The sequence below is a fragment of the Schistocerca nitens genome, chromosome 11 (assembly GCF_023898315.1).
Source record: "Schistocerca nitens isolate TAMUIC-IGC-003100 chromosome 11, iqSchNite1.1, whole genome shotgun sequence".
NCBI lineage: Eukaryota > Metazoa > Arthropoda > Insecta > Orthoptera > Acrididae > Schistocerca > Schistocerca nitens.
The window spans coordinates 85,960,057-85,984,795 of NC_064624.1; the positions used below are offsets into that span (position 1 = coordinate 85,960,057).

Genomic DNA, 24,739 nt, shown 5'->3' on the forward strand with positions numbered 1-24,739 from the left:
CTGCTGTACAATGGCTTTGCAACAGATAAGCAGCTTCCCACATCGGTGTATCCCGATCAGACCTCTTCTTCACGCACAACTACCACAATCTATATCTTTTCGGACCTGCTTCCCGTAGTTACACCTAGGTTTCCCTCTACAATTCTTCCCCTCCACACTTACTTACCGAGTGGAACAACACGGCACTGAAAACAGGCTACTTTTGTTCTCAGAGAGCTGGCAATGACGTACCACATTTTCCTCTGACACGGTCCACGGCGTGGAGCACCAGAACCGCCCTTCTGGGGCTCAAATCCATTCACAGGACACAACACTAGCACACTCACTCTCCACATTAAAGGGGTAGACACAGCACTGTCCACGTCCTGGTGCAAGCCAGCCTACCTCAATGCAGGCTACCACTAGACACAGAGCTTCTGCCACATTGCAGCCCTCAATACTGCAAGTCTTCCAAAACAGTGTGGCCCTCATGCAAACTGATGAGCCACCACACTCCCAGATGTGGCAGTCATTTAGCGACACCACTCGACCCACCGTCAATCTTGCCACGACAGAAACACACACACCGAGTGAGGTGGCGCAGTGGTTAGGACACTGGACTGGCATTCGGGAGGACGACGGTTCAATCCCACGTCCGGCCGTCCCAGGTTAGGTTTTCTGTGATTTCTCTAAATCGTTCCAGGAAAATGCCAGGACAGTTCCTCTGAAAGGGCACGGCCGACTTCCTTCCCCGTCCTTCCCTATTCCGATGAGACCGATGACCTCGCTGTCTGGTGTCCTCCCCTAAAACAACAGAAACACATTACAGAAGGAAACTGTGTTTCCATTTCGACCCAGCAAGTATTAATAGCTCAAGTCAGTAAAAACTTTTTTACTGTCTAGATCACGTGCACTATAAAACATTAAAATGTGAAGACTAATTTCAGTTGACCACACAATCATCTTCAGATCACTCATGGTGAAATATGTATCAGCAGATAACATATTGAAAACCCTGCATCATCTAGAGTATTTACATAATTATAAGACGAGGTTTCTTTCCAAATGTGTCATTCAAAAGCTATAGGGTTGTCTTAAAATTGGCTGATTGAGCTACTTTTCTGAGGTCACCATTATCACATTGTTTAGTAATGTGCACAGTAGTAGTATTACATTTACAGTGGTCATCATGAAGATTAAGCTTTGTGCAATTTTATTTTAAATAATTCTGAAGGGCAGGGCTTGGCAAATGATACGTTCCAACAAGCTCGAGAGTTCCCGATACACCGAAGTGCTCGGTACAGTATCGACGTTACTCGAACGATCACATGACACTGACTAGTGCAAGAGATACACAATAAATAAAGAACTAGCCACAACAGTCTATTGCACTGATTGACATTTGACAGTTTTGTGAAACACAGGAGGAAATAGAATTAAAGTCTATCAACTTACAAGCTTTTGTTGTATTTTAACAGGTTTCCAATAAACATTCTCATACAATTATAAATATTCTATACAAACATTAATGCAATTTTTTAAGTAAAGGTAACATTCAAATATAGAAATTTTTGTCCTTCAAAGAACATTAGTTGATTCAGAAACCAGATCAAAATTTTATTTGGTTATGAGACACTGTAATGATTTACTACGTAGATTGCAAATGAGAAATTTGACCACTGTTCATGTATAACAATACCATGTAAAAACATTACCTGATTTTACTCAGCTGTATGCTACGTTTGTGAAATTCAGTTGAAACAAGAAGGAAAATTAATATAGAATGACGTGGCTAACAAATGAAGTAGATCATATTAAACAGACTGTAATTGTTAAAGCAAAATTAAATTACAGTCGCAAGACCCATTGTGGAGATAGTACCGACAGACGTCAGTAGATCGCGGGATGAGCAAAACTTCGAGAGTGGAACGCAATCTTAAATGCAATCTTTTATTTACATATTAGTTGGTGTTGTTACATATGACGTGCATACTAGCAGATATTGCAGTCTGTTTTTGACAGTTACTCAAGCTTGGAAGGAGAACAGTGACACCAGCTTGGCTGAGAGCTATGACGATTGCACGGAGGGAAGCACTGAGCCCGCAGCAAATTTCATCATGTTGTTATGCGTGGTAATCTATACCAAGTACTTTTGCTTTCTACACTGAAGAGCCAAAGAAACTGGTACACCTGCCGAATATTACGTAGGGCCCCTGCGAGCACGCAGAAGTGCCGCAACACGACGTGGCATGGACTCTACTAATGCCTGAAGTAATGCTGGAGGGAACTGACAACAGGAATCCTGAAGGCCTGTCCACAAATCCCTAAGAGTGTGAGGAGATGGAACTCTTGAGAATAGCACGTTGCAAGGCATCCCAGATATGTTCAATAATGATCGGGAGTTTGATGGCCAGCAAAAGTGTTTAAACTCAGAATAGTGTTCCTGGAGGCACTCTGTAGCAATTCTGGGTGTGTGGGGTGTCGCATTGTCCTGCTGTAATTGCCCCGTATTGTCCTACTGGAATTGCCCAAGTCTGTCGGAATGCACAATGAACATGAATGGATGCAGGTGATCAGACAGCATGCTTACGTATGTGTCACCAGTCAGAGTCATATCTAGATTTATCAGGGGTCCCATATCACTCAAACTGCACATGCCCCACACCATTACAGAACCTCCACCAGCTTAAACAGTCAACTGCTGGCATGCAGGGTCCATGGATTCATGAGGTTGTCTCCATAACTGTATATAATTTGAAACAAAACTCGTCCGACCAGGCAACATGTTTCCAGTGATCATAAGTCCAATGTTGGTGTTGACCGGGCCCAGGCAAGGCCTAAAGCTTTGTGTCCTGCTGTCATCAAGGGTACACGAGTGGGTTTTCGGTTCCGAAATACCGTATCGATGATTTTTCGTTGAATGGTTCACACACTGACACTTGTTGATAACCCAGTATTGAAATCTGCAGCAATTTGCGTAAGGGTTGCAGTTCTGTCACATTGAACAACTGTCTTCAGTTGTCGTCGCTCCCGTTCTTGCAGGACTGTTTTCCAGCCATTGTGATGTCTGAGATTTGCTGTTTTACCAGATCCCCGATAGTCACAGGACACAGTACACTCATGAAATGGTCGTACAGGAAAATCTGCATTTCATTGCTAGCTCAGGGATGCTGTGTCCCATCACTCGTGCACTGGCTGTAACACCACGTTCAAACTCATTTAAATCTTGGGAACCTACCATTGTAGCAGCAGTAACTGATCTAAGAACTGCCCCAGACATTTGTTGTCTTGTAAAGGCAATGCCGACTGCAGTGCCGTATTCTGCCTGTTTACAAATCTCTGTGTTATAATAAACGTGCTTATACCAGTTTCTTCAGCACTTCAGTGTATGAACATCTACTGTGTTTAAACTGCAGTTTGCCCAAATGCATTTGTAGTCGGAATTGAACTGACTTTAAAATTGGACAAATACTCAACAATAGTATTCATTTCTGCACAAGACAATAAAAGCCTAGATCTAGGCAAGTGATGTACTTCTGTGTTTCTTGCTGCAATGTTGTCAACACTCTCTGTGACATACGACAAGAATGAAAGGGGGTATATCAGGGGGTTCTACACAGAGTGGGGGGAGGTGACATGTTTGGAAGTGAGATTATAACATACTCATTTCAGGATAGAGGTGAAATCTGGTATGTATACAGGAAAAAATAGCTGTGTTCTCAAATTCCAACACAACAACCACCTCAGAAATAGCCACATATTCTGAAGAAACAGCCATATGTTTGTGACAATGAAGGTATAAATTTCACGGCTGTGCCATTAGGTTGATGATGGTGATGACCCAAGATAGTGGTAGCACACACTACAGGGATTGTAAGCATAAAAGGCAGAAAAGAAAACAGTCCAAAAATTCATGTGAACAATTTCTTGTTGTTTATTTTATTTCTCCAAGTGTTATCAAAATTTAGACAATCAATAAATGGCAAAAGTTTAGAATAGTTATAAGGTTACCTTTTTGGCAGATACTTTATGTCAATAAAACAGTTTGTAATTCTAGTTAATCAGAATCTGTTAAAAATAAATTTCTCTCAAGGAGCCTTTCATTAAAAAAATGAATAAATAAAAAAATTTAAAAAATTGGGCCATTTTATATTCAGGGGTGTCTTACACTCAAGTAAATATAGTATGAAGCTGGCAGCGTGCCAGTATGAGTAACACCTTTGCAGCTAATCAAACACTACACTTCGAGATAATAATGTTTTATTAGTCAGCACATTAATAAGACAAGCAACTGATAGCACACGTAATATCATAGTCCCGCTTGCTATTTTAAGTAACACACATCCATTATCTGCACACACACTGATGCTCACGCCATGGCAGGTAGCGAGGTACTGACTGCTGGAGCACACCATCTTTCCACCGTCGGTCGTTCGCGACATCGCTGACAGACAGGTGAAGAGTGGTGTAAGCGCTGAGGTAGCTACACGTTTTTATTTGTCATTAATCACTTCCTTAACCTCCTGATGGATCTGTTATTGTGAAAAATGGCAAGTTCCACAACAGTTTGGAGTTCACAAACTGTAGATGAATGAGTTCAAAGGTCAGAGGAGGGCAATGGTGTATAGCCTTGAGTAGGACTGTCCCTAGTAGAGCACTGTGCTGCTCAAAACCACCTTCAGGTTGATGAAAGCTTACATTTTTTTCAAAACTGCTCTAAAATGCTATTCTTGTGGGTGTGTCATCACTGGATTATATGCATCATAAAAATCTTAAAATATGCATGAAAAATGCTTAAAAATGCACAAAGTGCAGAAATCTACAAGATTAAATAATAAAAAAACATAGGAGTTACTGCGTGCATTACATCTCAAAGTCGAACCTGTGCATATCAATTACGAGGAAGAGTGCCAGCCATGCCAAACATCGGTACATTTAGAATGTTGATATCACTTTCTGAATAATTTCTGGTAGAGGTTAGGAAGGGGGGGGGGGGGGGCGGACTTTCTGGGATTATTTTCTAAAAATTTGCAAAATGGGGACTCATACTGCATTTCAAGAATTGTTCCTTCTTCACTATTGTTGTCGGTAACAAACAGACGCGATGTGAGTTGAGTCACGGCAAAACAATCGATACGTACAGGACCAAGGTCGAGATATACTGCACGCAGGGGTGGCACACTCAAAAACCCAGTAATATTTTATTTAAAAAACAACACACAATCATGAATTTTTTTAACTTCATTAACTTTTAATTAATACTATTGGACCAAAGCATCATTTACAATTTATTTTACATTTTTCTACTATTGTAAATACATATAAACAAGTACTGTTCCAAAAGTTTGGTGGTAAGATTGTGTCTTCGATCACTCAAAACATTTTTATAAGTAGAAAAGGACCATTCTACATCAACTGAGGTGACTGGGCAGTATTTGAATTTGGGTGCTATGTTGGCACTTACTGTTTCTGGTAAAAGTTCACCCGTCCCATTAATAAAACTATCAATATGGTACAAGGGTTCAAAGCCTGGGTTATTGTATGAAATGTTTTCAAACTTTTCTATAAGTTTTCTCAGGAATACCTCCGGCAATGAGCAGTTCACTAGAATAATTTCATTCATTAACTGAATAGATTCATTCAATGCCAAACCTTGTGTTTCAAGCTTTTTAATACTTGCAGGCATATGGGAAAAGTAGTGCTAATCACAGCAATGTCTTTTTTAATACCGGAATCATTAAAAGCTTCCTTAGATTGGCAAACTGCCAAAGCCTCTGCACTATTCAAGTCATTTACTACCCCTCTAATGGCCTTGAAATTTTCATTGTAAAATGACACAGCTTCAACCTACGTACCCCAATGAGTTACGACTGGAATAATTTAATGATTATAAAGAATCCGCCTCAATTGCAAATAGAAACCGGATGTTGACCTAGGTTTCGGCGCGGATAACCGTGCCTTCTTCGGAACACACTAAAACTACTAACTGTATTAATGCTGGGCGATGCCTATTTAGGCAGTTTGTAGTTTTAGTGTGTTCCAAAGAAGGTGTGGTTATCTGCACCGAAACCTAGGCGAACATCCGGTTTCTATTTGCAATCGAGGCGGACTCTTTACAATCATTGCACATTTGGTAGTTTTTCTTTGCAGGTGTTGATGCGAGCAGGAGCCTTTAGAAACACTTTCTCTGTGGCTGAAATCAGTTTACTTACATTCAGCAAGGCGATGTGCTCAGTGAACAAAGCACATCACACGAATCAAATTACGATAAAATACTCTGAGGGCTTTTCCTGCTTTGATCATATAGGGAGCAGCATCTCAAATAAACACAAACACACTTGCATTTGCAGAAGATTCTGGATATATTTTTCTAATACCCTCAATCACAAATCTAGTGATCGTAGAATGATTTACTTTTTCAAGTTCTTTGCAGAACACTAAATAGGAAGAAGAAGGCTCTTCTTTTAAAACACCAACAATTAAATTTGCAAAGTACAGGCCACAACTGTCTGTAGTTTCGTCAACTGAAATCCAGATCATGTTGCCCTCGAGTTCATTGTGTATTTCTTCCAGAACATTTACGCACATTGTCGGTATGTAATTTTTACACAATGTCGATTCATGTGGTATATTTTGATTTAAGCAATATTTCTGCAGGAAGCCTTAGAGGATAGAGTTTATAAGTTTGTGAGGAGGAATATTGCTCGCAATGAATGCTCTGCACAGATCCATGTTAAACAGACTTTTTTGGTTACCTCTGGACAAGTCTCTGCTACTGCAACTTGCTGTTATCAGAAATTTTTGTCATCACCTTTTCTTCTGCATTCCTGTGATAGGAAGATTTCTCTCGGCATGGTGATCTACTTGAAACTTTTTTTTTTGCACAAAACATTTTTTTCACAGACTTGACAACATAAAATAATTCAGTCATATGTAAATGTTCCGGGACGGTCAGCTATCCACGAAACGACCATTCTTTTTTCGGGTGGTATGGCACACGACACGTTATACACTGCACATCATTAACACGTTCAACTGTGTACAAGTAAGCAGAAAGCTAAACTGAAACAACGGATGTGCGACTAAAAGCTCGCGTAATTTAATTTATTTGTTGCGAACGCATACGGCGGGACAGTGGGGGGGATTAACCGGGGGCCACAGGCGCAGGAGCACTGACTCTGTACGCCTCTTCCTGTTCCTATTCTGTAATGATTTCGCCATGCAGTGGGCTTTCGGTTAGCTATTACACGCAGTTTTAGGTGCGGTGAATGTGTGAGACGTAAAAACTAGATAGAGCTAGAGACTACCCGTCTCAATTTTTAAAATATTGTAAACAGAGTGAAATATGTATCGTCACCAGTTTTTATTAAAATATGCAATAACTGGTGAAAAGGAGCGAAATATGCAAATGCATATGCAGCATGCAAATGCATATAATACGGTCCCTAGTCTACACCAAACATCCCTCGGTTGGGATCGCGCCACAGCTTCAGCGTACGGTCTATAGAGACTCGTGCATAATGCTCGAGGATGACATCGTTTTGAAATTTTGTCAACATTTAACTCGTAACAAGTATTAAGTTTGATGTCTGTACTTCCTACAAAAAGTACATAAAAATTCTCTAAGTTGACTACAATCTAGACCTCCGTAGTGCTGTTAATTGTCATTAGGGCCAGGGTTACATTTTTTCTTCATTTAGACAACATTTTCGCATTAAAATACATTTGCTACTTGAGTACCAGCAAGAACAATGATTTGCACAGTGGAACTGCCAACAGGGTTGGAGCCTGCAATGCCAACAGGGTTGGAGCCTGCAAAACCAGCACAGGTCCCATTCGTGTATTGCTGGTGGGAGCTGTCAACTGACAACTAATTTATATACAATAATATAATGTTGTGAAAAAATTTGCATATTACAAATATGTACCAACGAGAGGCTAAAATGACAATATAACACTCTTCTCTCCCTGCACGAGAATCGCAAATTGTGTGGGCATACGGGATGTGACTACACGATATATAGAAGTCTGGATCAGTCCTGGGGGAACATTCAGATCGCCGAAGCAGTTAAGGTGAATGCTCGTAACGAGTGGAAAATTTGAGTTCGAGTCTTGGTCCGGCACAAACTTTCGTGTGTAACAAAATGCTGACATCGATGCAGATATGAAATAAGTAGATTTATTTCATAATGTTAATCCACAGCTTTTAGGCATGCGTGTCTGAAGAGCATTATATTGTGACGATGCAGACATTGTATAAACACAGACATTTTATGATATTGCAGTACCTGTGTTGTTAAAAGTATGATGCAATGCACCTTTGGACATACATGCATGCCCAAAAGAACAAGCACTGTGCTGACCACAGCCCACATGGAATACACAAAACATATTTGCAGTTGCAAATACGGACAACCATGAGCTGTATAATGGAATGAAAACAACTAAAATTTGTGCCATACTGGAACTCGAACCTAGGTTTCCTGCTTTACACAAGCGGTCACCTTAACTGTTTTGGCTATCTGTGCACAACTCTTGGCCAGGCCCAAACTTCTATATGTACCCCACGTACTGGAATTTCTCTCTCTCTCTCTCTCTCTCTCTCTCACTCTCTCTCTCTCTCTCTCTTTTGGCAAAATTCGCATCTATTTTTGTTGAGATTCATATTTCTTTTAATGATTAGATGCACATACCTCAAAGGTTGTCACGTGAGTGAAAATAAACAAAGCCTTATTTCTTTGAAACTGACTGCTACAGAAAGGTGCCGATTGGGAACTTTGTGACAGTAATGTTTGCTTTTGCAAAAACTTCCAAAACCTTTTTCTTCCAAACTAGCCTTTGTTTTCTTCATTTGGCTATATTTAAGAATTTAAAAATGATTGTTCTGTTGAAAAGCCACAGCTTTTTCCTGACAGTGAGCTGAATGCGTCTCTAATTTAAGGTGTTTCTGGACATTATCTCTCTTTTCTGCACAATTCGATGATAACAAAATCTACAAACTATTAATTTCTATCTTTTGTGGGCATTCTTAGGTGTGCGACCCATGCTTTACAATGCTACAGACAGAACAGACAAGGCAGTTAGCATAGAGGCAGAACTGAACATATCATAATGCTATGTTAACATTAGGAGAAGAATTTTGGCACATAGTGCAGACACTACAGGCTATAGTGACAGATGACCACAAGCATAAACAAACTAGAATTTTGACTGCCAGAGGGAAGAAGAGTGGTGTGCAGAAACAAACCCCACCTCCCTTTCACATGGCAACAGCCAACAGTATTGTCAAAGGGATCACCCATCTTTTCTAACGTTGTAAGGTTCGTAATCGAAATCCGTAACAGATCAGGATTAGTAGCTTCACTTATTTCAAAATCAGAAAACGATAAGCAACACATGACACAAAATATTTGGGGGAAAGCTACAGCTCAACTGCTCGCTGATGTTAGCGGACTATTGTTAACGACTCAGTGCAGGCCTGATATCTAGCAGTATTCGATACGACCACTGCTCAAAACAAACTCCACCTAATTTGCCACTTTAGAAATGTCCACATTAAACTATATTTTGGGCTTTTTTAACAAACAAATGTACACATTTCTTTGTTATAAAATACTAGGTCCCACAGCTGAGTACTACATTGTATTACACAGCACGTATCTTAAATAGACCATTCAACCGCCCACAACTGGCCTGGCATCAGATCATTTAGTGCATTGATGTGTTGTTGCATTTGTACACTTTCATTTTGCAGAAAGGTTCTTATACACATTACCTTTACAAATTGGCCTTCGCCAGAACATGCACAATACCATTGACCAAAAACTGGTTACATTTTCAATATTTTTATGCAGGAATCAAGCTATTTCAAATTATCTCTGATAAAATAGTTCAGCTGAATACAATTTACTACAAAATAGCATCTAAAACGTAATTTTGCATTTTGAAGCAGAAACGTAAATTTTTCCAATCCCTGTAAATTAAGTGCAAGAGTGCAGGTTGTGACGCACAGATGACGACATATGGAAGTGTTTCTTGTCATGACTCCTGTACGGATAGCCAAAGTGGTTATGGCGACCTAACACATAAACTGGGAGATCCGGGTTTGAGTCCCAGAGATCCGGGTTTGAGTACCAGTCCAGCAAGAATTTTCTGCCATCTGATTTCTCCTGAAACTGCAGCTATTGCTGGTTGTGTCCTTTTCCAGTAACTGAGCAACGACAGTCTTTTCATCTGTTTACACATCTACAGTACTTCACTTGCCTGTCCCTGAACTACATGCACATCATCATCAAGTCCTCCAGCATTTAACAATAATTTTCTAGTTATGTGAAATCACTACACACAACTGTATCATTTGCAAAGAGTCCCTTAGAAATATCTACCTAATCTGTCTGTGTATACACAGTACAATTGTGGCTTATTATAATGCGTATTCTCCAGTTTGACTTTCAACTATAGTATATAAGAAATTTTATGTATATGCGTTTTCTACTACTGGTAAATGAAATACAATTAACAGTTATCTCATTACTTCAGTGTGTAACTGACAGTCAGTATTTCATGAATACTTACACCTTCCTCTTCTTTGAGGAATATCTGGACCGGTGAGAGTGTGGCTGCTTCATCCACTTGGTCATTTATCTGCAGGTGGAAAACAAATTAGTCAATGATCTTCATAAAAAAACAACACAAGGAACTTATATACGAATTTTAAATGAAAAATAACCAAATACAGCCCACTGAACTTGGAAACTGAAGACAGAAATGGAAATACGTGCAAACAATTTCCAATATTTCCAAAACCATCTCTACTACGAAGAACACACAAAAGTGGTCTCGAAGAGCTCGACAACCAGCCCTAACTCTGAACCGTCCATCACTGAGGAATTACAGTCATTTCAAATCTCAAAAACCACAAGGTCTCAGAGAGACCAAATCAAGCTGAACTTTGAGGAAAAAATGTCACAGACGCTCACCACAACTTTTTTGAAGAAATATGAATACATGAAAAACCCCTGATGAATGGAAGACGGCCCTCGTCCACCCACTCCATAAGAAAGTGTCCCAAGCAGATCACAACTATGGAGGAATCTCCCCCTAGACATAACATACAAGATACTCTCCACAGTCTTACTAAACAGAGCAAAATCCCAGTTAGACAATTAACTTGAAGTATATGAAATTGGCTTCAGGAAAGGAAGAGCCTGCCCAAAACAAACCCTAAACCTCAAAAACTTCATGACATACCAAAAATGAAGAGCAAAATGATATGTTATGACTGTCATTGAGTTTTTAAAATCATGCAACTCAATACACCAGGAATCCCTTATATATACTAAAAGAATTAACCCTAATAACAAAAAATATAAAACCAATCACAGAAACCCTTATCACCACATATTCCAAAGCCAAATTCATGGGAGAACACTAACCCTTTTGAAATAAAAACTGGTATAAGCTAAGGAGATGGAATCTCCCACTGCTAGTTAAGTGCTCCCAAGAAAAACTTGTTGGAGAGACTGGAACACAGAGATAGTGGAATCTGCCTAGGAGCACAAAACAAAAGGCATCAAAGCCAGCTATCTATCCTTTGCAGATGATATAACCCTACTAGCTGAGACCTGCGAAATAGCCAAAGAACAGACCCTTGAACAGAAAAAACAGGTCTCAAAACCCTTGTTGTAACAACAAACATAAAAAACCCACCACAACATTTTAAAGTGGGACAACAAAAAGTAGAGATAATCAAAGAACTCAAATACCTTGGAGAATCCATCGGCTGGAATGAGCTCGAGAAAAGGGCAATGGAAATAAGAAGTGAAGTTGATCTGGTCTTCTATCTCGCAAAAAACACATACAACAAAACGTCCCTCTCACAGAATGCAAAAATAAGCATTGTAACAGTGTAGTAGTCAAACCAGAAGCCCTGTATGCAGCTGAAACACTATCACCAACCATGGCCTAGTTGAAAGACTGGAGATAGAAGAAACAAAGATATTAGAAACATTTCTTGACCACAGATTTCACAACAATTAATCCGCACCAAAAAATGAAACCCTTACCAAACTACCGAAAAACTCTCAGACACAATTAGGACAAAAATAATTCATTTTTACGGATACATCTTCATTCTGAACCAAAATAGATCAACTGAATAAATTATGACTACTTCTGCAGGAAAAAAATGGATTACTGAAATGGAAAAGGACTTCAGATAACTCCAAATCACAAGAGCTATGTTCAAAAATAAAACGGAGAAAAAGAGAGAGGAGGAAAAGAACACAATGGGAGGGAGGGAAGGAGAGGGTGGGGGGGGGGGGTTCCAAAATCAAATCCAAACAAACATCCACATCTCTGAAGAAGATAGGAAAGCAAGGTCAAATGAATGAAACAATACTGAGCTGCTAATAGAAAGGCACAAAACATTATAAAGTGATTAATTTTACATATCACAAAGTCGGGTGAAACAAAAATAAAAAGAAGACTCTGCTGTTATTATAATGTGTGGTTTATAAATTTCCTTAATATTGTGGTTTTGATGATGTAGCCTTCAGTCCAAAGGTTGATTTCATGCAAATCTCCATGCTAGTCCATGCTGAGCAAGCCTCTTCATCTATGCACGATACTGCAACCTACATCCATTAGAACCTGCTAGCAGTAGCCAAACCTTGGTCATTATCTCCAATTATTAACCCCCTCCCCTCCCCCCAGTTACTTTCCCATTACCAAACTGGTGATTGCTCAGTATGAGTATTATTAACCATACCTTTCTTTTAGTGAAACTGAGCCACAAAACTCTTTTTAAGCGAATCTGATTAGTTATTCTATCTATCCACCTGATCTACAGCATCATTCCACAGCACCACATTTCAAACGTTTCTATTCGCTTCTTGTCTGAATTGTTTATCAACCATGTTTTATTTCAGTACCAGTCTACACACCAGACAAATACCCTCAGAAAGGACTTCCAAACACTTATACTTTTAGTTTGATGTTAACAAATTTCTCTTTTCTCAAAACACTTTTCTTGCTACTAACAGTCTGCATTTTATATTCTCCTTCACTGACCATCATCAGCTTTTTGTTTCCCAGATAGAAAAACACATTTCATTTCCTAATTTAACTCCCTCAACATCACGATTCATCTACCTTCCACTGACCTTGTTTTACCTTCGATGGTGTTCATCCTACAGCCTCTGTTGAAGACATTACACATCCCACACCACACTGCTCTTCCAACTAATTTGTCAACTCTGAATAAATTACAGTGTCTTAGGCAAACCTCAGTTTTTATTTCTTCTTCCTGAACTTTAATTTCATTTAAGAATTTCTCCTTGGTTACCTTTACTGCATGCTCTACGTACATATTGAAACACATCGAGGATAGGCTACAACCCTGCCTCACTCCATTACCAACCACTATCTCCCCCTCACGTCGTTCAACTCTTTGTGACTGCCGTCTGATTTCTGTAATAGTTGCAGATACCTGTTTGGTCACTATAATTTATCCCTGTTATCAACAGAATTTCTAAGAGTATATTCCAGTCAGCATTGTCAAAAGCATTCTCCGAATCTGCAAATGCTATAAATCCAGGTTTCCCTTTCTTTAACCAATCTTCTAATATAAATCACAGGGTCATTTTTCCTCACATACCGCTACATTTCTCCACAACCTGCACTTACCTTCCCTGGGATCGGTTTCTACCAATTTTTCCATTCTTCTGTAAATTATTTGTGACAATATCATGAATTATTAACCAGAACAAATTTTCACTCTGTAGCGAGTGTATGCCATTAGGAAACTTCCTGAGTAAGGCTGTGGCTAAACTATGTCTCTGCAACACCCTTTCTTCCAGAAGTGTTAGTCCCACAGGTTTTGAATGAGAAGTTTGGAAGGTAGGAGATATACTGGCAGAGGTAAAGCTCTGAGAATGGCGAAGATCTCTGGTTTGAGCCCTGGTGCAGCGCACAGTTTTGATCTGCCAGGAAGTTTCATGAGTTATTAAACTGATAGTTTGTCTGTCTCATATATCTTGCACAGCACATGCAATAATTATATAGTGGTTGGCGCTCTCAAACATATCAGTAATACTGGGCCAATGTTGTCTCAGGGTATATACGCTGACAAGGAAGGGGGCGGGGGGATTTTTTCCCAAATTTCCCAGTTAAAAATAAACTTTCCCTGTGTTAAGTGACAATATACTTTCCCTTGGTGCTGCCGAACTGACAAATCCTTTGAATTGTAAAGGTATTATATACAAGCGTAGAACTCCCCGGTACTTCAGCAAAAAATAACTTGTTTTGGAAAAATATTTGATGCACAGCATCATGTACAGCGTATATTTTCAAATTACAAAAGTATAAATACGAATTCCACCAATTAAAGCACGGTATCTTTCGAAGCACCGATAACGAGATTGCGATGAGCCATTGCCACCAATCATAGCTCAAGTTACAGTACTCCCCAGCCAAAGACAGCAGATATTCAGAGCACAGGACTTGTGTTGTAGTCGGCCAATAGCAACATCACTGTTAAGTAGAGCGAATATGCAAATAGGAAAAGTTAATGGTTTAAATTAACATACATTCAGTATAGCTACATGAAAAGATAAGCTATCGCCTACAATATACCAGTCATCGAAAGCTTTTTGCCTTTTTCTTTTTTTTAAGGATACGATGGATCCTTTGACAAGCACTCCAACTTTTCCATAGAAAAGCCAGTTACATGGAAAATTGCTCAAGATTTCACCTCGAACTGCTTTTGAAGGATAATTTTACTTTTTGCCACCATTATTGCATAATTTGTAATCTATGACAGAAATAAAACAGATATGAAAAACTAAGCTTGTCCTTTTTTAGTGTGTTACCTTTCAAGATATATCAAACACAAATACGCTGATTGGTTGGTTGGTTGGTTGATTAGGGGGAAGGGACCAAACAGCGAGATCATCAGTCCCATCGGATAGGTGAAGGGTGGGGAAGTCGGCCATGCCCTTTTATAAGGAACCATCCCAGCATCCGCCTGAAGCGATTTAGGGAAATCATGGGAAACCTAGCCAATGGCCTTGCTGCTGTCGTTAACAACGGTTCCTGTCAGGTCACCGAAGTTAAGCCCTTTCGGGCTTGGCTAGTACTCGGATGGGTGACCATCTGGTCTGCCAAGCCCTGTGGGCAAGCGAGGTGCACTCAGTCCTTGTGAGGCAAACTGAGGAGCTACTTGATTGAGAAGTAGTGGCTTCCATCTCGTAAACTGATATACGGCTGGGAGAGCGGTGTGCTGACCACGTGCCCCTCCATATCCGCATCCAGTGACGCCTGTGGGATGAGGATGGCACAGCGGCCGTTCGGTACCGCTGAGCCTTCCGAGGCCTGTTCGGAGAGTTTTTTTATGGAAAACCTAAATCAGAATGGCCAGACGCAGGCCTGAACTGTCGTCCTGCCGAATGGGAGACCAGTGTGCTAACCACTGTAAGGTGTTACTCAGTCTAATATGCTGGAAATATTTAAATAATGGCATAAATGGCTGGTCTTCTAGATTCAAAATTTTTCTACACGTCTGTCCCTCAAAGTGTTAAGTTTTGAGTGACAGTCAAACGTTCTGTCATTTAAGAAATTAATCACAAATTCTCACATGTGACGTAAGTCATCTTGCATAATAGGAAATTTACTTCATAAATAATGCTTCTCAAACCACCATCCTCAATATTTTCCCATGGCCTGTTATAAAAGTAAACTTTTGTGACATCATACTCATTGAAAGCAGTTTGTTGTTACAAAATATAACACAGTCTTCATCCTAAAGCCTTCAACACATTTTGCTGTTGGCAGACACTTGTGTGTGCACTTTGTTTTGTAGTAAATGGCGCACTTTCTTTGCAACTAAAATTTCATTTTGGTGTTATTCTCTCATTTATGTTTTCTTTCTGCAATATTATCCTGCTGTAGTGGTCCAAAGTAAAATTTTTGTTACGAATATCAGTTCTTACTCGTCAAAATTACAAAAATTTAACTGGAAACTAAAACAATGAAAAATTATCAGAAATCTTAAAGATTCCTGTGTTCTCCCCAGATTTCCCAGTTAGCCTGGGGTATATACACCCTGTGTCTATCCAGCAGCCTTGTTTCAACTTCAGTCTTTCACTGTAGCAGACATGATATGAAACTGCATCCATACAGCTTCTCTGCGATAGCTATAAGGAACAGAAGTAATATTTATTCCTTGAGAAAAACTTTCAATACCCAATATTGCATAAATTAGTCTTTATTGTGGACAACCGGTTTTGACAGTTCTAACTGTCATCCTCTTGTCTTCAAAAAAAGTTTGTTATGAAACATGTTCCACTGTGAGCTTGTACCTTATGCCACACTGTCATTGCACTGCTTAAAATGCAGGACATTATACATAATTTAGTCAAAAATAAAACCATTTACAGTTAAAAAGCATCTCGTGCACACGAGCGCGTTTGCATAAGTAGTGCTCGCGGAGGCTTGTTAATTCTTGAAGCACATGATATACAGCAAAATGCACATCTGTTTATGTTTGCAGAAATGTTCCACACATTGTGGATCCACACCTCAGCCAAAGTATATGGTGCAACTACAGTTTAATGTATACTGTACATTTTAAGACTTAACGAGCCTCTGCAAGTGCTATGTATGTGAACATGCTCGTGTGCACAAGCTGCTTTTTTAACTGTAAACGGTTTTGTTTTTGAAAAACCTATGTATAATGTGCTGGGTTTTATCCATAAGCTACAAATTCACAATGGCACATGTTTCATCACAGAAATTTCTTAAGACCAGAAAACGACAGCTCCAACTGTTGAAACCGACTGTCAACAATACAGACTAACTTCTGTGATCTTTGCTAATGAAAGCTTTTTCCCCCTCACAAAACACAGACTGCGTCATCCAAGTTCTCAACATGACAGAATTCAGTCAATATTCACATAACTGCAGTGGGTACTCGACAGTCAATGTTTCAGAATACTTACAAACTGCACTTCTTTGACAAATGTCTGGACTGATGGAAGTGGTACAACTTCATCTCATTGGCCAGGTATCTGAAAGCAGAAAAAAAAGGTCACTCAATTATATGTCCTCTTTTCTTTATTTCCTCTTTTTTTCCCTTTAAATTAGTTTTATTCGTACAGCCATCTTACAAATGGTTTTGTTGTTCTTTTTTTTCCCTTTCTTTAAAAAAAAAAAATAAATAAAAAAGAAATAAACACTACACAATATTATAAGGGCATTTAGATATGAAGTTACAAATTCTCTTACACAGTGTTCAATGGGTACAGTGGATAAGAATGACTGTTGTTATTGTCAAAAGTATGATCATATGGTGTATAAAGTGAAACTTGAGACTGGATTGAGGACTTTTTGGTAGGGAGAACATAGCGTATGATCTCGGATGGAGAGTCATCGTCAGATGTAAAGTAACTTCGGGTATGCCCCAGGGAAGTTTGTAGGGACCCTTGCTATATGTGTTGTACATTAATGACCTTTTAGACAATATTAATATAACAATGGAAATAATCAATTATTGATAATACAATGTAATGCCACTGGCTCTGAAAGCTTGCAAAAGTCAAATCCTTTTGTGTGTGTGTTCCCCTGCCGCCGCTTGGTGAGTAGGCAATATTAATAGTAACATCAGACTTTTTGCAGATGCTGCAGTTACCTATCTTGGAGTACTGTCTGAAAGAAGCTGCATAAATATTCAGTGAGATCTTGACAAGATTTCAAAGAGGTGCAAAGATTGGAAACTTGCTTTAAAGGTTCAGAAGTGTAAAATTTTGCACTTCACAAAATGAAAAAATTTAGAATCCTATGACTATAACATCAGTGAGTCACTGTTGGGAATCAGCCAGCTCATACAAATGCCTGGGTGAACACTTTGTACGGATATGAAATGGAATGATCACAAAGGTTCAGTCACGGGTAAAGCAGATGGCAGGATCCTGGGGAAGTTAATCAGTCTACAAAGGAGATTGCTTGCAAATCACTCGTGCAACTGGTTCTAGAATATTGATCAAGTGTGTGGGGTCCGTACCAGAAAGGACTAACGAGGGATAATGAACGTGTACAGAGAAGGGCAGCACAAATGGTCACAGATTTGTTTAATCCACGGGAGTGTGTCACAGAGATACACAAGGAGCTGAAATGGCAGACTCTTGAGGATATACATAAACTATCCCAAGAAAATCTAATAAGAATGCTTCAGGAACCAGCTTTAAATGATAACTCTAGGGATATACTACAACCCGCTATGTATTGCTCACACAGGGATCATGAGGGTAAGATTACAATAATTACTGCATCCACAGAGGCATTCAAACAGCAATTCTTCCCATGCTACTTATGTGAATGGAACAGGAAGAAACCCTAATAACTGATACAATGGGACATGCCCTCTGTCATGCACCTCACAATGGTATGCAGAGTGTAGATGTTGATGTAGGTGTCGATGACAAGTACGACACCCAGTAGTCTGATTGGCAGCATTTAATTGTTGAAATATTCTTCTTATATTGCTTAGGTTTCTTCCATCTCATTTAACACTAAAAACCTGAACTTACAGGACTGAATATTTTAGTTGCTCTGATAAAGGCACTGGCATATCTAAGGCAAGGCTTATCATTCTCATAACAAGCCAGTTATTTATTTATGCAAGTCCTCTATTAAACAAATTTTGAAAAGTACAAGTACTGTCTACCAATTATAAAGCAACATATTTTACACGCTCAATGCACTGTAACATAAAACTTGACTATAAACAATATTTTTAGCTTCCTCTCTGGGAGAAGAATACATAAATTTTTGAGCAAATTTAATTTTACAGAAGCAACACGTTGCTGTCAGGGTCGTCAATCTCGACACTGGTCTGATGGACATCTCCATGCTACTTTATCCTGTGCAAGCCTCTTCATCTCATACTAACTACTGCAGCCTACATCTTTCTGAACCTGCTTACTGTATTCCTCTCTTGGTCTCCCTCTACGATTTTTACCCACCACACTTTAGTGATCCCTTGATGTCTCAGAATGAGTCCCCTCAACTGATCCCTTCTTTCAGTCAAATTGTGCCTTTCAGTCAAGTTGTGCCACAAACTCCTTTTCTCCCCAACTCTGTCCAGTACCTACTCATTAGTTACATCATTTACGCATCTAATCTTAAGCATTCATGTGTAGCACCACATTTCAAAAGCTTGTATTCTTGTCTAAACTGTTTACAGTTCATTTTTCACTGCTCTACATGGCTACACTCGAGACAAATATTTCCAGAAAAGATTTCCTAACACTTAAATCTGTATTCGATGTTAACAAATTTCTCTTTTTCAGAAAATGCAACAATGGATGGAATGTAACAGTATTGTGAAAAGCAAAGTTGCTACTCACCATATATTAGATATGCTTTATTTACTTGTGACAGTCTTTTTTTTTGTGCCTATTTGTGACTCAGCATTTCCACTTTGTGGTGAGTAGCAACTTTCCTTTTCATAATCTTCTTCAGAAAAGCTTTTCTTGCCATTGCCAGCCAACATTTTACATCCCCTCTACTATGACAGTCTTCAGTCATTTTTCTGCCCAAATAGCAAAACTTATCTACTACTTTCAGTGTACTGTTTCCTAATCTAATTTTCTCACCATCACCTGATTTAATTTGACTACATTTAATTTCCTCACAATTGCCTGATTTAATTTGATAAGATTCCACTATCCTTGTTTTGCTTTTGTTGCTGTTCATTGTATATTCCACTCATTTCGTTAAACTCCTCTTCCAAGTACTTTCCTGTTTCTGACATAATTGCAATCTCATTGACAAAGTTCAAGGTCTTTACTTCTCCTTGGACTTTAATTCATACTCCCAATTTTTCTATGGTTTTCTTTACTGCTTGTTCAATGTACGGACTAAATAACATCAAGGGTAGGCTACAACATTATCTCACTCCCTTCCCAACTACTCCTTCCCTTTGATGCCCCTAGACTTTTATAATTGCTCTCTGGTTTTCTGTATAAATTGTAAATAGCCCTTTGCTCCCTGTATTTTATCACCACTACCTTCAGAATTTCAAAGGGAGTATTCCAGTCAACACTGTCTAAGTCTACAAATGCTATAAATGTATCTTCTAAGATAAGTTATAGGGTCAGTATTGCCTCGTGTGCGCCTACATTTCTCCGAAATCCAAACTGATCCTCCCCGACGTTGGCTTCTACCAGTTTCCCCATTCTACTGCAAATAATTCCTGTTAGTATTTTACAACTATTACTTATTAAATGATATTTTGATAATTTTCGCTCCTGTCAGTAGCTACATTCTTTGGAACTGCAATTATTACATTCTACTTGGAGTCTGAGGTTATTTCGCCTGTTGCACACATATTGCACTCCAGATAGAGTTTTGTCAGGTGTGGCTCCCCCAAGACTACCAGTAGTTGGATCTCATCTACTCCCACGACCTTGTTTCGAATTAGGTCTTTCAGTGCTCTGTCGAATTCTTCTCGTAGTATAGTATCTCCCATCTCATCTGATCTACTTCATTTTCTATTTCTATAATATTGCCTTCAAGATCACCTCTCTTGTAGAGACCTTATACATACTCCTCCACCTTTCAGCTTTCCCTTCTTTGCTTACGACTGGTTTTCCATCTGAGGACACACCATACAGTTTTTCAAATAAACCAACTTCCCCACTTGATTATAGTTTCTTGTTTAACAGAGACCCTGTATCAACTAGATGCAGTATAAATGTAGGTTTACCTGTGCCTCTTTGTGTTTAGGAAGATGAACAATTTCTCAGAAAATACCACAATAGAAAAAAAGAAAGAAAGAAAAAAGCTTCTACATTTCAACACTTCTAGAACATTCTCCATAACTGTAACTAAAAGTGCAATACATCAGCCCCCAAATACTAACAGACAATAATCAGGGTTGCCACAAATTTCCAAGATATTTCCCTGATTTCCGGACAAGTTTTAGCACTTTTCCATGACAAATTTTGAGATCTCAAAGGTAAGTTAAGACGTAAGTTGACAATCTGTCTTTGCAGCTGTGGTACAATAGTGCAAATGAGGAAATATTTTAAAAAGCTAGCAATCAGATGGGGTTTCCTGATGTGAGCAAAAATCTTAAGTACTAACATCAAACTCTTTTGTAATGAACTGCTTTTAGATGGAGAAACCAAGCCAAATGGTAGGTGTGTTTCATTCAGACCACTGATATTATTTTACTTCAATAAAACGAAACACACATTGTGATAAAAATGCATATTTCCTTGGATTTGCAAGACAGATTTAAAATACCTTCACTGATTTCAGAAATAACCTCAGGAAAAAGCTGGCCTCTTGAAAGAAGTGTATAAGGTGGGAAAGAATTGTGTAAAGCAACACTGCAGGGGACCCCCAATGAAATATCGGTTCTACAATGTTTGTTATTGTCGGTTATTACCCACTGTCCTACATCTATTATTTTACAGGTATTCAGGGATTTTTCTTTCGAGAAATATATAAGCACAAACCGCCAGCAACTGGCATAATCTTTTTCTTCTTATTTTCCACGCTTTCTAACATATACAGTACTTTTAAGTGCCAAAATGAACTATAACAAATAAAATGTCTATAAAATGCCACACTGTACAACATACTTATGACGAGACAGTTGTAATTCCTGAAGTCCATCGCCCACGGCCTCTGACCTGCCGGCGAACACCACAGTCCTAGGCCCATGGATAATCCGCGAAAATCTGCTGCATTACGTCACACACAAACAGACCCAGCCTGCGGGCAGGTCGGTGAGACTAGATCTGACAGGCAGGGCCTGCACCTCAGTGGGAACCAAATGGCTTTAGGTCGGCAGGCCCGACCCGTTACAGATACCCACAGGAGCAGCCTGCACTTTTGGCCCACCTCGGAAATCCCGCGCACAGCCAGCTCTTCACGAGCAACAGACAGCTAGTTGAAGAAATGAGACCGTGGTGATCAATCCGTGCAACAGGTAACTTGCTCAAATACTCTGAGAATCAATAATAATGAGGATAGGTAGTACGGTAACTCACCATAAAGATGATTGCTGAGGCTCAGACAGACATGTAGGAAAAACAATCACACTCTCACAACTAAATGTTCATCCTAAGTATTTGTCACAAAATGAGAGAGTGTGCGCGTGTGCGCGCGCATGCACACACACACACACACACACACACACACACACACACACACACACACACACACACACACACACACACACACACAATCTCTCTCTCTCTCTCTCTCTCTCCACTCAGACACAACTCAGTCACACATAACCTCTGTCTCCGGCCACGGCATCTGCAGTTTCTGAGAATCAGATCCAAATAAACTACTACTCTTGCCTCCTTGGCTCTCATTGGCAGCTGCTAGGCTAGGGGCAGGAAGTGGTGGCAGCACTGACTGCAAGCTGAGGGGAGTGGTAGGAAGGGAAGAAGCAGTGGGAATGAGGAAGTAAGGAAGCGGCGCACACACTCGGCTGCACCCAGCCGCGATGATGCACGACACCTCAGTAAACAAACCATTTCATTTTCTGAGACAAAAACCAAATATTTCCAGTGTCTTTTTTTTTTCAGATTTCCCTCATGTGTTTGAAATTCCCTAATATTCCCTGATTTCCAGAATCTGTGTCAACCCTGATAATATCGGAATTTTCAATGATGTTTACCCAGCCCCCCATTTCCGATCCTCCTATTGATGGTCATAGTAGCCTCTACACCCACTCACAAACTCACAGCCTGTGAGTTCCCTCTGTGCTCTTAAAGCTCACTGAAAATCAAGTGCTGTTTGTCACATCCTTTTTAAAAACTTCAGAGAACACAGATAGCATAGGAATGGGTCTAAAATTCCCTACATTATCCTTTTCTCATAGAGCAGTTCATACAACTGACCATTCCCAAAGCAAAAATTACAAATGTGGCTAATTACTGGGCTAACATATGTGCCACAGCATTTAGATATTCTGCTACACATCCCATTATAATCCACGGAAATCCTTAGTCTTCGGCAATTTAATTAGTGACTCGATCTCCCCGTTGTCAGTACCACAGAGCTGTAATTCGTGTAGCAGTCATGGAAAGTCATTTTCTAAGAGTTGAATTACTCCCTACAGAAACTAAGTTTTAATTTAATTCAATAGCTGTTTTTAGAAAATGACTCTGTAAGTGTAACAAAATAGCAAAGCTATCATAGTTGTGGCACTGCTGTCCACTGACCCTGTGTAATGTGTGTGAATTTTATTGAGAATTTTCCGAGAAGAGAAGAGGAAACTGATTTCGAAATTTAAGTGCCGAGACAAGTCATCCACCAAGAAACAGTTGCGGTTCTGCATTAATCCTGACAAGATTTGACTGTATGTTTATTGAACAAAAATTTGGAAATTGGTATGATAAAGATAAAGATAATATTTGAATAACACAGTTTGGAAATGGTAGGAGTAAACTTAGTAAAGACTTCTAAAAATTTTTGAGAACAATTCTCATGGAGAAACATCAGACTGGCTAACAGTACTTCAAGAATGGATAAAAAACTGTCTCAACCACAATAAAACATTTATTTAAAAGTGTTACCCGTTTCAGTCAGATTGTGACCATCTTCAGACCATTTATATGACGACGGTAGGCGGTGGCGCAGTGCTGAACGGGACAGGTGTTATGACTCCACAAAGTGAGTTTTTGACATTCATGGAGTAATAACACCAGCTCCGTTCAGTGCCACTACCTAGCATCGTGGTATAAATCTTTTGAAGATGGTCACATTGCAACCGAAACTGATAAACATTGTAAACAAATGTTTTATTGCGGTCAAAACTGTTTTTAATTCATTTTTAAAGTAAGAGTTTTGTCTATTGTGTGTATTCCAGTGATGTAATGATATAAAAAAATAAGAGAGTTTTATAACAATTAAGCATGAAATGAAAGGATGTTTCAATATTTGTAATTAATAATTTTCAATAGTCTATAATTTAAATGTTAAGCATAAACTACTTTTTGCAACCAAATGTGGTTGACCACAGTGGACTTCTGACTAGGGCAGTTTGCTCAGGTGACTTGCTGAGCCAAGACCATGTGAGGTGTTTTGGGGTCTTTTGTCAGTGGACGCCAATCTGGTAATGTTGTTTAGGCAGCAAAATGCTACTCGTGCATGAGTGTTGAGTAAAGAATTTTGGAAGTTAATGTTTTAATGTTCAAACTGAAACATATCAGTGTTTCGTTCAGTGGTTCTGAGGTATCAGTAGATGGCATCCTTTTGTGCACGACAACTTTTTTTTTAGATTCACATATATAGTTTATCCAAAGACTGTAAGTCATTTGGCCTATTTCATTTGTTCTTGTTATAATATTGAACAGGTTCCAGCATCTTGATATCATAAGATCTCATCTTTCATTTTATATTTGGTGTCAACGAATCCTGTGTCGAGGTGTTAGAGCTCGAAATCTGAAATATTGTGAATAAATCAAGTGTTTCAAAAGTCTTGTTTACATTCATCAGAATTGCCCTGATTCCAGCTGTTTAAATATATCACTCAATGTATTTTTTAAAAATTCACTGACTTTATTTCATTGTCTACTTGTTTAAAATTAAAATGTGCACTTAAGGACATAACTGCAATGGTGGACAACCACTCCCCTCCGTAGATGAACTGTCTGCTACTCATTAGGTTGTTCAGTCACCCCTTTGGTGGGGAAGTAAAGTTGGTTCCTTTGGTATGCACATGGGGTGCTTATTAGTG

At 39.2% G+C, this 24,739-nt stretch overlaps 1 long non-coding RNA gene across 1 annotated transcript in view; it reads right to left on the reverse strand.

Annotated features, from left to right (window-relative positions):
* The window catches only part of LOC126213364 (uncharacterized), a 34,686-nt gene extending 17,637 nt beyond the window's left edge, over nt 1-17,049 (reverse strand). The window contains exons 1-2 of the long non-coding RNA XR_007541146.1: nt 16,977-17,049; nt 10,555-10,623 (exon numbers count right to left, since the gene is read on the reverse strand). This is a non-coding gene — a long non-coding RNA (uncharacterized LOC126213364). The remainder of the gene's footprint in view (nt 1-10,554; nt 10,624-16,976) is intronic.
* Between the last annotated feature and the right edge of the window lie 7,690 nt (nt 17,050-24,739).